The 12,711-nt window shown below is 43.8% G+C and overlaps 1 protein-coding gene across 7 annotated transcripts in view; it reads right to left on the bottom strand.

The window, feature by feature from the left end:
• Mapk10 (mitogen activated protein kinase 10) overlaps positions 1–12,711 on the bottom strand; it is a 291,857-nt gene that overhangs the window by 135,269 nt on the left and 143,877 nt on the right. The gene's annotated exons all lie outside the window — the stretch shown is intronic.

Here is a 12,711-nt window from a genome sequence, read left to right as displayed (position 1 = left end):
TTGGAACAGCCCGGCTAAAATAAGATAATTTAGAACAGTGAGGTGGTTTTCTAAGAATGAGCTGCGGAACAAAACCTTTAAGAAGCCCTGAGAAATTGCACGAAACAAATCTGCTGCTGCAAACTCACTTCCCAGTTCTCTCTCCCTGGAGTTCGAAGGTGCTGCTCACTAAACAAGCACCGGTTGGATACAGCTCTGCGTCAGCAGTGGTAAGCAGAGGCTTCCGAGGCCACCATGCAATGGGACGTGGCCCTCGCTTCACCCACTTATGGGGCACACACTACGTTCTTTACACTATAAAAACTCTGTTGATGTCCAATCAACTGACTTTGTAGAAAGATGCCTTGTGGAATCACCATTGGTGGATAGCCAATGGGCAGACAATTCTTTTGATGTTGTCATTTGCACTCACAAGTTATGGTTCCTCTTTCGACACTGACAGATGGAGCCCTCCCACAATGCCGTTGTTGGGTCGTCATAGAAAGACAACAGAAACCAATAACCATGTCATTTCTTAGGGCAAGGAGGCACTCACTCACTCCATTTTAAATCTGAATCATTTATCTATTGGTTTTAAAAGGAAAGATCTGAGCTGACAATACTTAGTAAAATGTCCCAGGGTTTTGTTTTGTTGGGGGCACACTTTGCCACTGTTTCTTGATAGGTGATTCTCTAAGGACAGTTCTCTCCTGGAATCTATTTAATTTGAATGCTAGTTGGTCCAGAGATGTGACTCTGTGGAATTGATGTTATAGCAACAGTATAACAAACACTCTTAACACTTCCCATAACTTAACATTTAACATCATTTTCCGCTGTGTGAAAAAGCATCTGGTGTAATCAATGCTGGTGCTGGGGCCTCTGCCTGCTCTGCCTCCTCTTTATGCACAGAGGAAGAAAACCGTACTGCATGGAGTTGCTGGGTGCTAGCCTAACATCGGTTCAGGAACGAATGATAGAATTGATATTCTCATTTTCCAGGGGAGAAGTACTAGACAGAAAACCTCCACAGAGAGTACTACTGTGGCATAGCACCTAATGGTCTGCTTTAGAATCCCACTACGAGACCTTGAGTAATGTCCTATAAACCCAGCCTCAGTTTCCTTACGCACAGAAGGAAAGCGTCTACTCTTCCTCGGGGAGAGATTCACACTAGATGATCCACGTGACTTTCTCAGTTATTACGGAGCCATGGTCACTATGATAGAGATGCCGTGCACCGTTTAAAAATACACTTGCAATATTTTAAGCAAAGTTCATTCAACTCTTAACCCACCCTTAAAGCCAAAATCGCTGTGCTAGAAGTGTAAAGTGTAGAGAGATATCAGGATTCAAAAGACTTAAGCAACAAGTTACACTTCCCATTTCCACAGTGGAGGGATAGCAAGATTGCTCAGTGGGTAGAGACCTCTGCCACCAAAGAAAACCACACTGTGAATGGAGATGAGTAACTGGGAAATGTTGTCCTCTGACCTCCACATGCATACCGTGGTATATGTATAAATGAGCATGCATGCGCGCGCACACACACACACACACACACACACTGAGTAAATAAAATTTAATTTTAGTAATGTGAAGTGATGTGCGTTGCCTACTCCTCTTTCTTCTCACTGTGGTATCTCGGCTGCTACCACACAGGGTAGCAGGAGTTCAAACTCCTGAGACACTAGAAAGAAAGGAACCCATCCCAGCATGCATTGGAATCTACCTGTAGGACGTAAACTTTTACTCTGGTAAGTCTAGAGATTGAGGGTACATTATTATTACCCTCCATTTTTACTGAACAGGTGTTGTTTTGGTCTCAAGACACAGCACATGGGCTGTAAAGACACAATGCTCCAGCCTCATGGTACTGAGCACTACCTCACGCCGTAGAGGCTGGGAGAGTGGGTGCTGACTTCAGAATCAATGGCATTGCCCACTAAGCTAAGACACTGCATTCTCCACCTCTCCCTCTACACATTCCCGCCTTGTCTGTGATAAAGAAGGGCGCCTTGGAAACAACAGTTCAGTTACACAATTGAGACAAGAAGAACTCTGTAATTGGGACAATGAAGAACAGCCAAGTATCAAGAAAAACTAAAAACTTTCTTGCCATAGAGTAAAAGGACAGGACAGTCAAATAACATGTGGAAACTATGTTTCTAGAAACAATGTTTCTAGTGAGTTCATCTGGGACTCACCAGCCTTTACCTGAAGTCCGTCTCTATGGTTTTAGAAAGGAACATTTAGAGTTCCTCAATGCTACAATCATTAATCTTGAGCCTGAGTCTGTTTCCATATACAGCACACAGCATTATCCCGGGACCCGTGTAAATCTCTTTGTTATTTTCATTCCTGCACTCGCATGGCCACGAAGAGATATAATTGATGCTTCAGTTCCTCATTCTTCCTGCTAAGATCTTGGTTTGCATGGCTTCTTACCTGTTTTTATTATTCTTCTGTTTATCATTTATATATTTGTTGCAGCATTGGGCCTTGTGGATGCTAAGGAATGTGTATATTCTAGAAATAGGTTTTACCCTGGGCTAAACCCCCAGACTTGCTTTAAATTTTGAAATAGGAATCTCGCTAGATTACTCAAGGTGACATTGAACTCAATATGCAACCCAAAATGGCTTGACAGCTGTTATCTTCCAGCTGTGGCTGCCCAAGTACCTGGTATTATAGGGGAGTGCCACTCTGCCGTGGGTCTTCTGCCACCTTATATACGTGTTTCAGAGCTGGGGGTATAGCTTTGTGATAAGAGGCCCTGGCCTAGTATGTGCAAGTCCCTGAATTCAACGCAGCTCTGAAAATCAACAACACAAACATAGTGCTAAAGGCACACAGGCGCTCTGACCCTTTTGAATGTGTTGGCAACGTCTAATCAAGCATTTACATTTTAGAGAATGTGAAGTCCCAAGAGAATACTGGCATCTGCGGAGTTTAGAACTTGGAACTGAACTGCTAGTGGGCAAGCTTGACCTACCTAAAAATAATGTAGCCACTCGTGGTCCTGCGCCCAGCCTTAGGTAATCGTTTTTTCAGTAAAGCAAAGACTATAACTTCATTTCTATTTCCAATGCCCTCTGTCCCAAGATAAATACTGTGTCAGAAGCACAAAATAATTACAGATGAGCACAATTTAGACTGAAATGGAATCTGTATGTTTCACACATCTTTTATCAAGCTTGGCTACAGATGAACCATGCTCTGAAATCATGGACAGTCCTAGGGAATTTTACAGCACGACTATAAAAAAAAATAAATACTCAAGCCATGACTTTGTTCAGTCTGATTGAGCCTTCAATTATAATTAAACTTACAATACCAAGCTTCACTTACAATCAAGTTAATCTTATTCCACAGAAAGTTAAAATTTTACCCTTTTGTGTTAAGTAAACCAAGCTCGTTTTTAAAGAAAAATGAACCAACACCAAAGGTCTCCCACAGTTACAAAAGTGAATTTTATATCTTGTCAGTTAATCTTAGGTGGTGTGACAGAGTCCATTTTAACTGAAATAGACATTCCATAGTTTTTTATGTAAATATTCCAGGGTATAGAACAGAAATGGAGCATTAAATCTGCTATAGCCATATTTCCATGTAGACACAAGAGAAAATACCAACAAGCAATACAAGTCTCATTTCATAAAGGCAAGAGGACAGTTGCCATGACCGTGTGCACACCTGTGAGTTATCTCATCAGAAAATGAGTGCAGGCGATTATACTGGGCACCTTGTCTTTGCTAAATATCTTTTCCCCTTCCATCAGACGAACAAAAGCATCAATGCTGTGATTTTTAGATTATTAGTGCAAAATTAAATATTATGTATCAAAACATATATGAAGTCAGAGTCCTGTTCCATTAAATACACGGGAGTAGGAGCCCAACAAAAAGAAACAATAAGTTTCTCTAAACGTCATCTGACACTTTGTATGAAGTCTGTGAAAATATGAAAAATAAAACCACAGAGGAAGCGATACTGAGTCACAGTGCCTTGTCTCATTGTCAACTCCACTAGCGTGGGAAGCACTTAGGGGACACACCTCTGGGTGGGTCTTCACGGTATTTTCATAAACCTTTAGCTGAAGAGGGAAGATGCACCCTGCATGTGAGCAGAACCATGGCATGGGCTGGAGTTCTGGGCTGAAGAGAGAACTGAGAAACAACTAAATGAGAATGAACGTCATCCATGTGTCGGCTGCTGGACTATGGATACAATGTGACATAACCACCTGCTCTACCCGCGGTCCCTGCCGTACTATGACCGACCACACGCCCTTAAGACAGGAGCTTAACGGGTCATTTTGGTGGGAAACCTGAATGCTGGAGGAAATGTGGATGGGGTGAGGGTGGGGGAGGTTAGTTGGTTGTCTCCTGAAGCTTCGAAGGGAAACAAGGAATCTGTGGAGAACTAGCTGGAGGCTGCCTGTGCTGCATCCTGACCAGGCCCTGCGAATCTAAATGAAACCCAAGTCCAAATAAATCCATGGAGCTTTCAGGAGCGCCTAAATCCCGGGGCTGTGGAGTGGCCTCTGCTCGTTTCTCTATGCCAGCTCGATGGTGGAGGACAGAAAGATATGGAAATTGTACAGTCTGGAGAGCAGAGCAATGTGAACGAGAACAGAAGCGCAGACAAAGCAGACAGGAAGAGAGAAGCTATAACGATCACCAAGAAAGCCTGTGCTCCTCCGTGGAAAGTAGGAAAGACGTTCTGAGGGAATGGTCCACCAGTGCAAGGTTCCAACATACACAAATGCAAAATGATTTGAAACCAGAGTCCAGACTTACAACTTTCCTGAAGGGATTTCCTGTTGGGAAATAACTTTCTAAGGATACGACTTCCCGAGGACGGATTTTTAGCAAAATATGCAAGAGTTCTGCTAAAAAAGGGGGTCAGACTGTATCCAAGCTGGCAGCGGAATTTGGCAGGATGGTCCACGCGGTTACAGGTTTCGCCAAGTGAAACGGTTCTGCGGGTCATGGAGGCTTGAATACAAACTCCAAAAAGCCACTGAGGACAAGCAAAGTGAGGCAGGGTCAGAGTTCCTGAAAGAAGGCTTTGAGCTCCCATTTTTATTAAGCTGTGACGTTAAGACTAAGCTGCAAAGAGACCCGAGGATACTGGAGATTCCAGACAGCCTGGGACAGCTTCCAAGGAGAACTATAGGTAGGAAAACTGCCAGCCGAACGAAAAAATGTCCAAAGCAAGACTGAACCGGACCGGACCGGACCGGACCGGAGCGCACACCTAATCCTGCAGCTCCAAGTCTGGCATCTGGTTTCCTGGGCAGAGTCATGTTGCCACTGCTGTGTGTAGCTGCATTTGTGCATTTCTGCTGCTGTATGCAGTACACGCATCCGAGACACTCGTGAAAAGGCTTTTCCTCGCCTCGTGTCGATCAGAGATTGTGTTTTTTAATCTTGTGTTAATTTGGTTCCCAATCAAACTACTCCATGCCGACAGAAGCCATTAAGAAGTTTATAATGGCTGCTTCGGAGAGAGGGAATGAATGGTCTGAGTGACGGGTGTGATAATTACAGTAATTCAACCATTACATGAGTCCTGAAGCATCGAATTGTACTGCTTACCATTTTTTAATGTTTCGTGTTAATTGAAAATAAAACCCAAAAAGGGGCAGGGGAGAGACGGCTCAGTGGTTAATAGCACTCCCTGCTCCTTTGGACACAGCTAGAGTCCAGTTCTCGGCACCCACGTCACATGGTTCGCAGCCTCCACAGCTCTGTCCCTCGCACGCCTGACACCTGCAGTCTCTCATTCACATTCTGTCTCTTTCTCTCTAGTTCTCTCTCATAAAAATAAGACTTTAGAAGTAACTCATAGAAACAGAGTATATCAGGATTTGTATAATTATTAAACCCTCAAACTCCAAAATAAGACGTAATTCAACTCCAACGTCGGCAAACTTGGGGCTATGCAGACAAAATGAAGGGGAAAAAATCTTAGTCATTTTTTTCTTCATTTTACTTTATACTGGACATTGACAGCTTACAGTTGCTTATATTTATGGACTATAAAATGATACTGAATGTATGCAAGGCAGAATGTGTAAATATGGCTAGTTAAAATATCTATAGGATATATCGAATAAAGGAAGTGATTATTGGCAGTCAGCAATCGGCAAGTTCATGACTATCTCCTTGACGAGGCAGAAGTGTTTCGGTGACACAGCCGAAGGAAGACAAACCAGGCCAGTGCTTAATCTCTAAGGCCACCTAAACACATGACTTATGATTGACGAATTTGTGTGCAGGTGGCTATGTATATGGGGTACACTGTGCCTGATCAGTGCACACATGTGGAGGTCAGAGAACACCTCAGGGCACTGTTCTTCAGGGCTTTGACCCTGAGTCACTCGCTGGCCTGGGTCTTCCCTAAGTCTGCTGGACTGCTGCTTAGTGGTTCCCGGGGCCCAGCTTTCTCCTCTCATCTTGCTGGGGATTCTAAACACAGGCCCCAATGCCTGGCTTCTGTGAGTTCCAAGGATGAAACTCAGGCCCTCAGGCTTGTGACTGACAGCTTCCCTGCCTGAGCCATCCCCACAGGCCCAACCAACTATTAACTCAGGCTCTCTCCAAGTCAGGAAACCCTTCAAAACTATTCATGAGTCATTTAGATATGAGTACACAATAACTGTTGGATAAATGTTAGATTACTAATGACTGTGATTATTAAAATAGCCCAAACATGACCAAGTCTAGGAGCATACTCTTCCAAGGGATGGGGGATGCTGAGAAGTTACCTTTGGAAGAAAAGAAATCAAATATCTACTCAGGAGACAGTGTTTCTCTGCCGCCTTTCTTTCCACCTTTAAGGGCTCAAAACTATGTATTGAACATTTTCTGGATGTCTTAGTCAGGGTTTCTACTCCTGCACAAACATCATGACCAAGAAGCAAGTTGGGGAGGAAAGGGTTGATTCAGCTTACACTTCCACATTGCTGTTCATCTCCAAAGGAAGTCAGGACTGGAACTCAAGCAGGTCAGGAAGCAAGAGCTGATGCAGAGGCCATGGGGGGATGTTACTTACTGGCTTGCTTCCCCTGGCTTGCTCAGTTTGGTCTTTTATAGAACCCAGGACCACAAGCTCAAGAATGGCACCACCCACAATGGGCTGGGTCCTCCCCCTCTTGATCACTAATTGAGAAAATGCCTTACAGCTGGGTCTCATGAAGGCATTTCCTCAAGGGAGGCTCCTTTCTCTGTGATAACTCCAGCTTGTGTCAAGTTGACACACAGAACCAGCCAGTTCACTGGGTTAAAATAAATTGAGCTTGAGAATCAAGGTTGAGATGCCCTGGTCTTGTCTTCACTGCAGGAGCCCCACGTGGGACAAGGATAGTCCTCAGGGAGTGAGAAGGGTCATAGCAGCAGGTGGGAAGGGGGAGATTCAGCTCCTGATCGCTGTAAGTCAGTTTGTGGTTGAGTCCTGATCCATCCGCTGTACAGCAGAGCTCCCAAAGCACACAAAGTGAAACTCTAGAGCTTAGCCTCTGCTCAGCCAAGACTGGCACTGGCAGATGTCCTGTTTTCAGGAGGGTCAGGAGACCGAGCACCTTGCATTGCCCAGTTCTAGTTTACCATTCGCATTGTGAAAACAGACGTTATCTGTTTCATGCCCCCTAAGCCAAAGGAAAACTTTTCACCAAATGTAACAACAGCTCCCCTAGTGGCAACGCCTTAAACAACGAGATGAGGCAATGAGATACTACTTTATTATTTGTAATAAGTAATGTATATAATATATGTTAATATTTATTAATTCTGTTAGAGAGCCAGCAAATTTCATATTACTCAATATGATTCCATAAAAATTGAGTTAAAACAATATGTACATATTTTTGTTAATGTTTAGTATCTGGAAATTTTTATTTTCTATGGTTCCTGTGGATTCTTCGTTTGGGATTTTTGGAAGGTTTTTTGTTTGTTTTATTTTATTTATATAAGTACACTGTCACTGTCTTCAGGCACACCACAAGAGGGCCTCAGATTATCATTCCAGATAGTCGTGAGCTGCCATGTGGTTGCTGGGATTTGAACTCAGGACCTCTGGAAGAGCAGTCAGTGCTCTTAATCACTGAGCCATCTCTCCAGCCCTGTTACTGTGGTTTTCTTTTGTTTGGTTGGTTTTCTTTTTAAAGATTTATTTATTTATTTTATGCAAGTACACTGTAGCCATCTCCAGACACACCAGAAGAGGGCACCCGATCTCATCACAGATGGTTGTAAGCGTGTGGGTGCTGGGATTTGAACTCAGGACTCCTGGAAGAGCAGTCAGTGCTCTTAACCTCTGAGCCATCTCTCCAGCCCTGTTTCTGTGGTTTTCTTACAGACATTTAAAAGACTGAAAATATGGAGTGATGATAATCTACAGACTGGGGTCACAAGGCCTAGATGGTGGGCTCCTTTGATTGCTAGTTCAGGTTACCGCAGATCTTCGAGTAGCAGATAGGAGTGGAAGTTAAGATGCCACCACACCTGGCTGGTGGCCACAACAAACACTCCAGAATAGAGAAGGCCTGCGAGATGCCCTAGGAAAGAAGTTCCTAAGAGATGGTTTGAAGGTACCCACACCTCGATAACCCCGCCTCTGAGAATAGATACATCGTTCCCTTCACATTACTAGACAAAGCAGACACCGGGCTACAGGAACAAAAGAGGAATGTGTAGTAGTATTACCCAGTACCATGTCTACACCGTGAGTACACAGGCGGTCGGTCTCCCGCTTTCTGAATGTGATGCGAACAATGCTCGCTGTGTTCCTGTAAGCCATAGTCTAAGTAAGATAACCCAGAGTCCGTAAGATAGTTCATGCCTCATTCATTGTCCAAGAGGACAGTCACTAGAACAAATTTCTGCACCCATATCCGAATACAGCTGTTTGCTGGAAAATAAGCCCAACCCGCAAGGGGCCATTTTGAATTTCTTAAATGGCTGAAATTCCAAGAGAGTTTAACTGACAATTTTTGAGTTACAGCATATCCGGCTAGCGTTGCTTACTGGTTTTGTTTTCTAAGAGTTAACGCCTGTGACAATGAATCTCAGAAGAGACTTTGAACTTTTAACGTTGTTGATACTGCTGCAGACTATGGGGACTTGGAAGGTTGGACTAAATTACCTTTCTATTATACTATGTTTAGATATGGCCTCCATAGACTCATGAGTTTGAACAAGCTTATGGGGGTCAGGGAGTGGAATATCCTGGTTTGAACATGCTTGGCCCAGGGAGTGGCACTATTAGAAGGTGTGGCCTTGTTGGAGGAAGTGTGTCACTGTGGGGGTAGGATTGGACACTCTCCTCCTAGTTGCCTGAAGATACTCAGTCTGTTCTTGGCTTCCTTCAGATGAAGATGTAGAACTCTCAGCTCCTCCTGCACCATGCCTGCCTGGAGGCTGCCATGCTCCTGCCTTGATGATAATGGACAGAACCTCTGGACCTGTGAGCCAGCCCCAATTACATGTTGACCTTTATAAGACTTACATTGGTCATGGTATCTGTTCACAGCAGCAACACCCTAACTAAGAGAGAAGTTGATAGTAACTAGAGCGTGTACTACCACTAAGAAAATAGCTCTGTTGGCCAGTGTTATCGCTAGATGCTCATTTTCTACCCAAGATGGATCAGAGCTGCAACCGATCAGACAACTGAAACACTGCTCATTTGTTCTTTCACAGAGCACTTATTTTGTGGACTCCATGTCAAATACTATTGGGAATGAGCGAGAGGCAAATCCCAGAGTATGCTCAGAAGTGTTGGGACCAATGGGGAGAAGAAGGTAGGAGACTTCATCGTATCAGGTCATTCTTGTGTAAAACTCCTGTCAAGACATCTTGGGCTATCGAACTGACATCCCTGGGCCCATGAGGTAGAAGAGATATGAACAGTTGTCTCTGAGAACTGGTGTGAACTGGCTCTAGCAAGAGTCTAAAACACTGTTTCTGGCCAAGTGCGTGCGAAAGCCTTTTCTGGTGGGAAAAGAGAAGTGGTCTGTCACACCAGCCACACACGTAGCGAGTCAAATAAGGTCGGTGTGTGGGAAAGAGAGCCAGGGTGGCACAGCCATGTTTAATGGGAATAGTCAAAGTCATAAAGCCAGCACAGATGCTTGACCAAGATCCAGCCAAGCCGAGCTGAGTGATGAGATCACCGTCATGTGGTCTTCCACTTTTGGTCTTGATCTCCATGTAGTGCAGGCTTGAGATGTTTTTAATATTTAATTTTAATATTTAATGCAACTTGGGGATATTAGATTGATGAGGAATTTCTTATGAGTCATTTATGTCTTCTCCAGGAGTACTGTTCCTAAGCTTCCCCAGGAAAATCTTGAGCATGCTACCCTTCCTGCTTTTAAAGAGATATCTTTCTCTGATCTTATTTGAAGGTCTTCCTTATGCTCTAAAGGTTGTGACTCAAATAAAGACACCAGAGATTTCCTTATGAGGCTCTGGCTCCAAGATACTCTTAGAACATCTGTCCCTGTACTTTCTCAGGAACAAGATAATCAACAAAGTAAACTTTAAAAGGTCAACAAGATTCAGCAGGCTAGAAGAGTTGGCGGATATCAGACTAAAAGCCTCTTCCTCCTATATACTCATGTGATTGCATGCATGTAAGATTGGGGGCTGCACACGGTATTCCCCTTGAGGAAAAGATAACAGCAAGAAAGCTAGATAGGCCAGAGTAATGTCTTCTCTACACAGAGCCTTATATTGATAGACAAAAATGATGTGGACAAATGATAAAAAAAAATAAGTATTAAGACCTCCCCTTCTTAGAAAAGTTAGCTTGTGCAGGGTTGCTGTGGTGTTGTATGCCCAAGGAACAAAAGAATACCAAGATTAGACAAATAAGTAAATTCTACAAAGATATACACATTGTATTATGGCAGAAATTGAATAATAACCACAGAAGCTTTGGACTGAAGGTTTTACTTGGGCCTAATAATGATTGACAGTCTGACCATTAAAAGTTCATAATACACTGCTCGGGACATGACAATCTGCCCAGGGTGGCTTGGAGATGTTTTTTCTGTCTAGTGCCCTTGAAACTGCAAGAGCTCCCAACCTGAGAAGAGGCTGTCATGCTTTGGCAAAATATGCCTCTAGATTCTTTAAAAAAAAATTGGTTGATGAGGGAAGTTATTGTAAAAGATAACTCTGTTCTGTCAAAGATTATCAATGATGATTAATTTATGACCCAGAGGAATGAAATACATCTAGAGAGACAAAAATGATCTGATCTATGTTTTGGAACAACATGAATCTATCCCTGCCTACTGAGTTCTGTATAAACAAAGACGCACCCTGACTGCCATCATTTAAGTGCAAGATTCCTTCTGACCACTGTGCCCAATTCACTTCTCCTTTGACAACCAACTCCTTATCCTTCTGCAGGACCTGGCCATCACCAGGACTGGTCTCCAGCAGCAAGGAAACTAGTCAGGTAGTAGGGAATCTTGGGGGAGCAGTCTTCAGAGTGTTAAATTTATGACTGTAAAATGGGGAACTGGAGCATCTCCTATGAGATTCAAGGACTTTGAAAGATGCTGGGGGAAGATTTGTCTTGTTTCTAGTAACACATATAACTCAGAGGCCACTCTTACTGGTGATCTGAGGTTACATCATTTAGGGCTGGCAAGGACAGCTGCTCTTACAGTAATTCCAACAAAAGCAGGGGTGGGTTGGAGCAGAGTGCTAGAAGAACAATGGTAAGAGATGGTGATAATACAGGCACAGATTGGGTTACATTCGGCAGAGTCTGCTGACACGCTGGACATGAGGGAAGGCCCATAAAATGACGCCCTGGTTTTGTTCTGATTGGAAAGATGCAGTCAGCATTTCCTGAATTGGAGCAAAGACAATTGAGAGAGGAATGAGGTAAGCAAGATTTGGTGTTTTATTGTCTCTGAGCAAAGTTCCTTACGTAGCTCAGATTAACCTTGAACTCATGGTTCCCCAGCCTCAGCCTCCATAGTGTACACCACCACACTAACCAGGGATCAGCCTTGAATCAGTATGGTTTTGCATGTTTTCTAGTCATCTAATTTGAGATGTAGAACCAGGCAGTAGCATGCATGAATCTGGCTTGGAGAGGTGGAACTGTGTGAGTTCTCAAGGTCATGCACACGTTCAGAACCTGCGGGGAAGGAACACCTGAAGCGTAAGTAGAAATTCGGTGGCTTGTGACTCTCTCACAGAGTTAGCTCATCCCAGCAGTGTTTCAAAAACTTTGCAACTACAGGTTCATTCAATTCCCGGAACAATCTCGGAGGGGGATGCTATTGTTTTCCCAGTTACAAATTGGGAAACTGAGGCACAGAAAGGTTGAGGAATTCACTCAGTTGCAAGCAAGCGTCTACTAAATGGTACCTTGGCATTTCAGACTATGCTGGCTGCATCCAGAACTCTTGTTAGAGAAGAGATCCCACCCACTCATGTCCAGGGAGAGTGCGGGCCATAGAAACTAAGTGAAGCCAAAACACTGTTCCCTTTGCTGTGAAGAGATTTGTCTGAAATAACAGAGGAAACATAGTTGCCTCCTACACCTGCTTTCGGTGGGTACATACCACCCAGTCCACAGCTTAGCTCCGTGGGAAGAAGCAGTAAGTACACACAGAGAGAGGGAAGCACAGCTCTCTGCACTCCCTGGGAATATGGTTAGCTTACAATTCCTACAATTACCAGATCTCCAGCAATGCTG

This window comes from Rattus norvegicus, chromosome 14 (assembly GCF_036323735.1).
Source record: "Rattus norvegicus strain BN/NHsdMcwi chromosome 14, GRCr8, whole genome shotgun sequence".
Classification (NCBI taxonomy): Eukaryota; Metazoa; Chordata; class Mammalia; order Rodentia; family Muridae; genus Rattus; species Rattus norvegicus.
The sequence above is the reverse complement of the archived record's forward strand: the minus strand, read 5'-3'. Positions and strand labels throughout refer to the sequence as shown.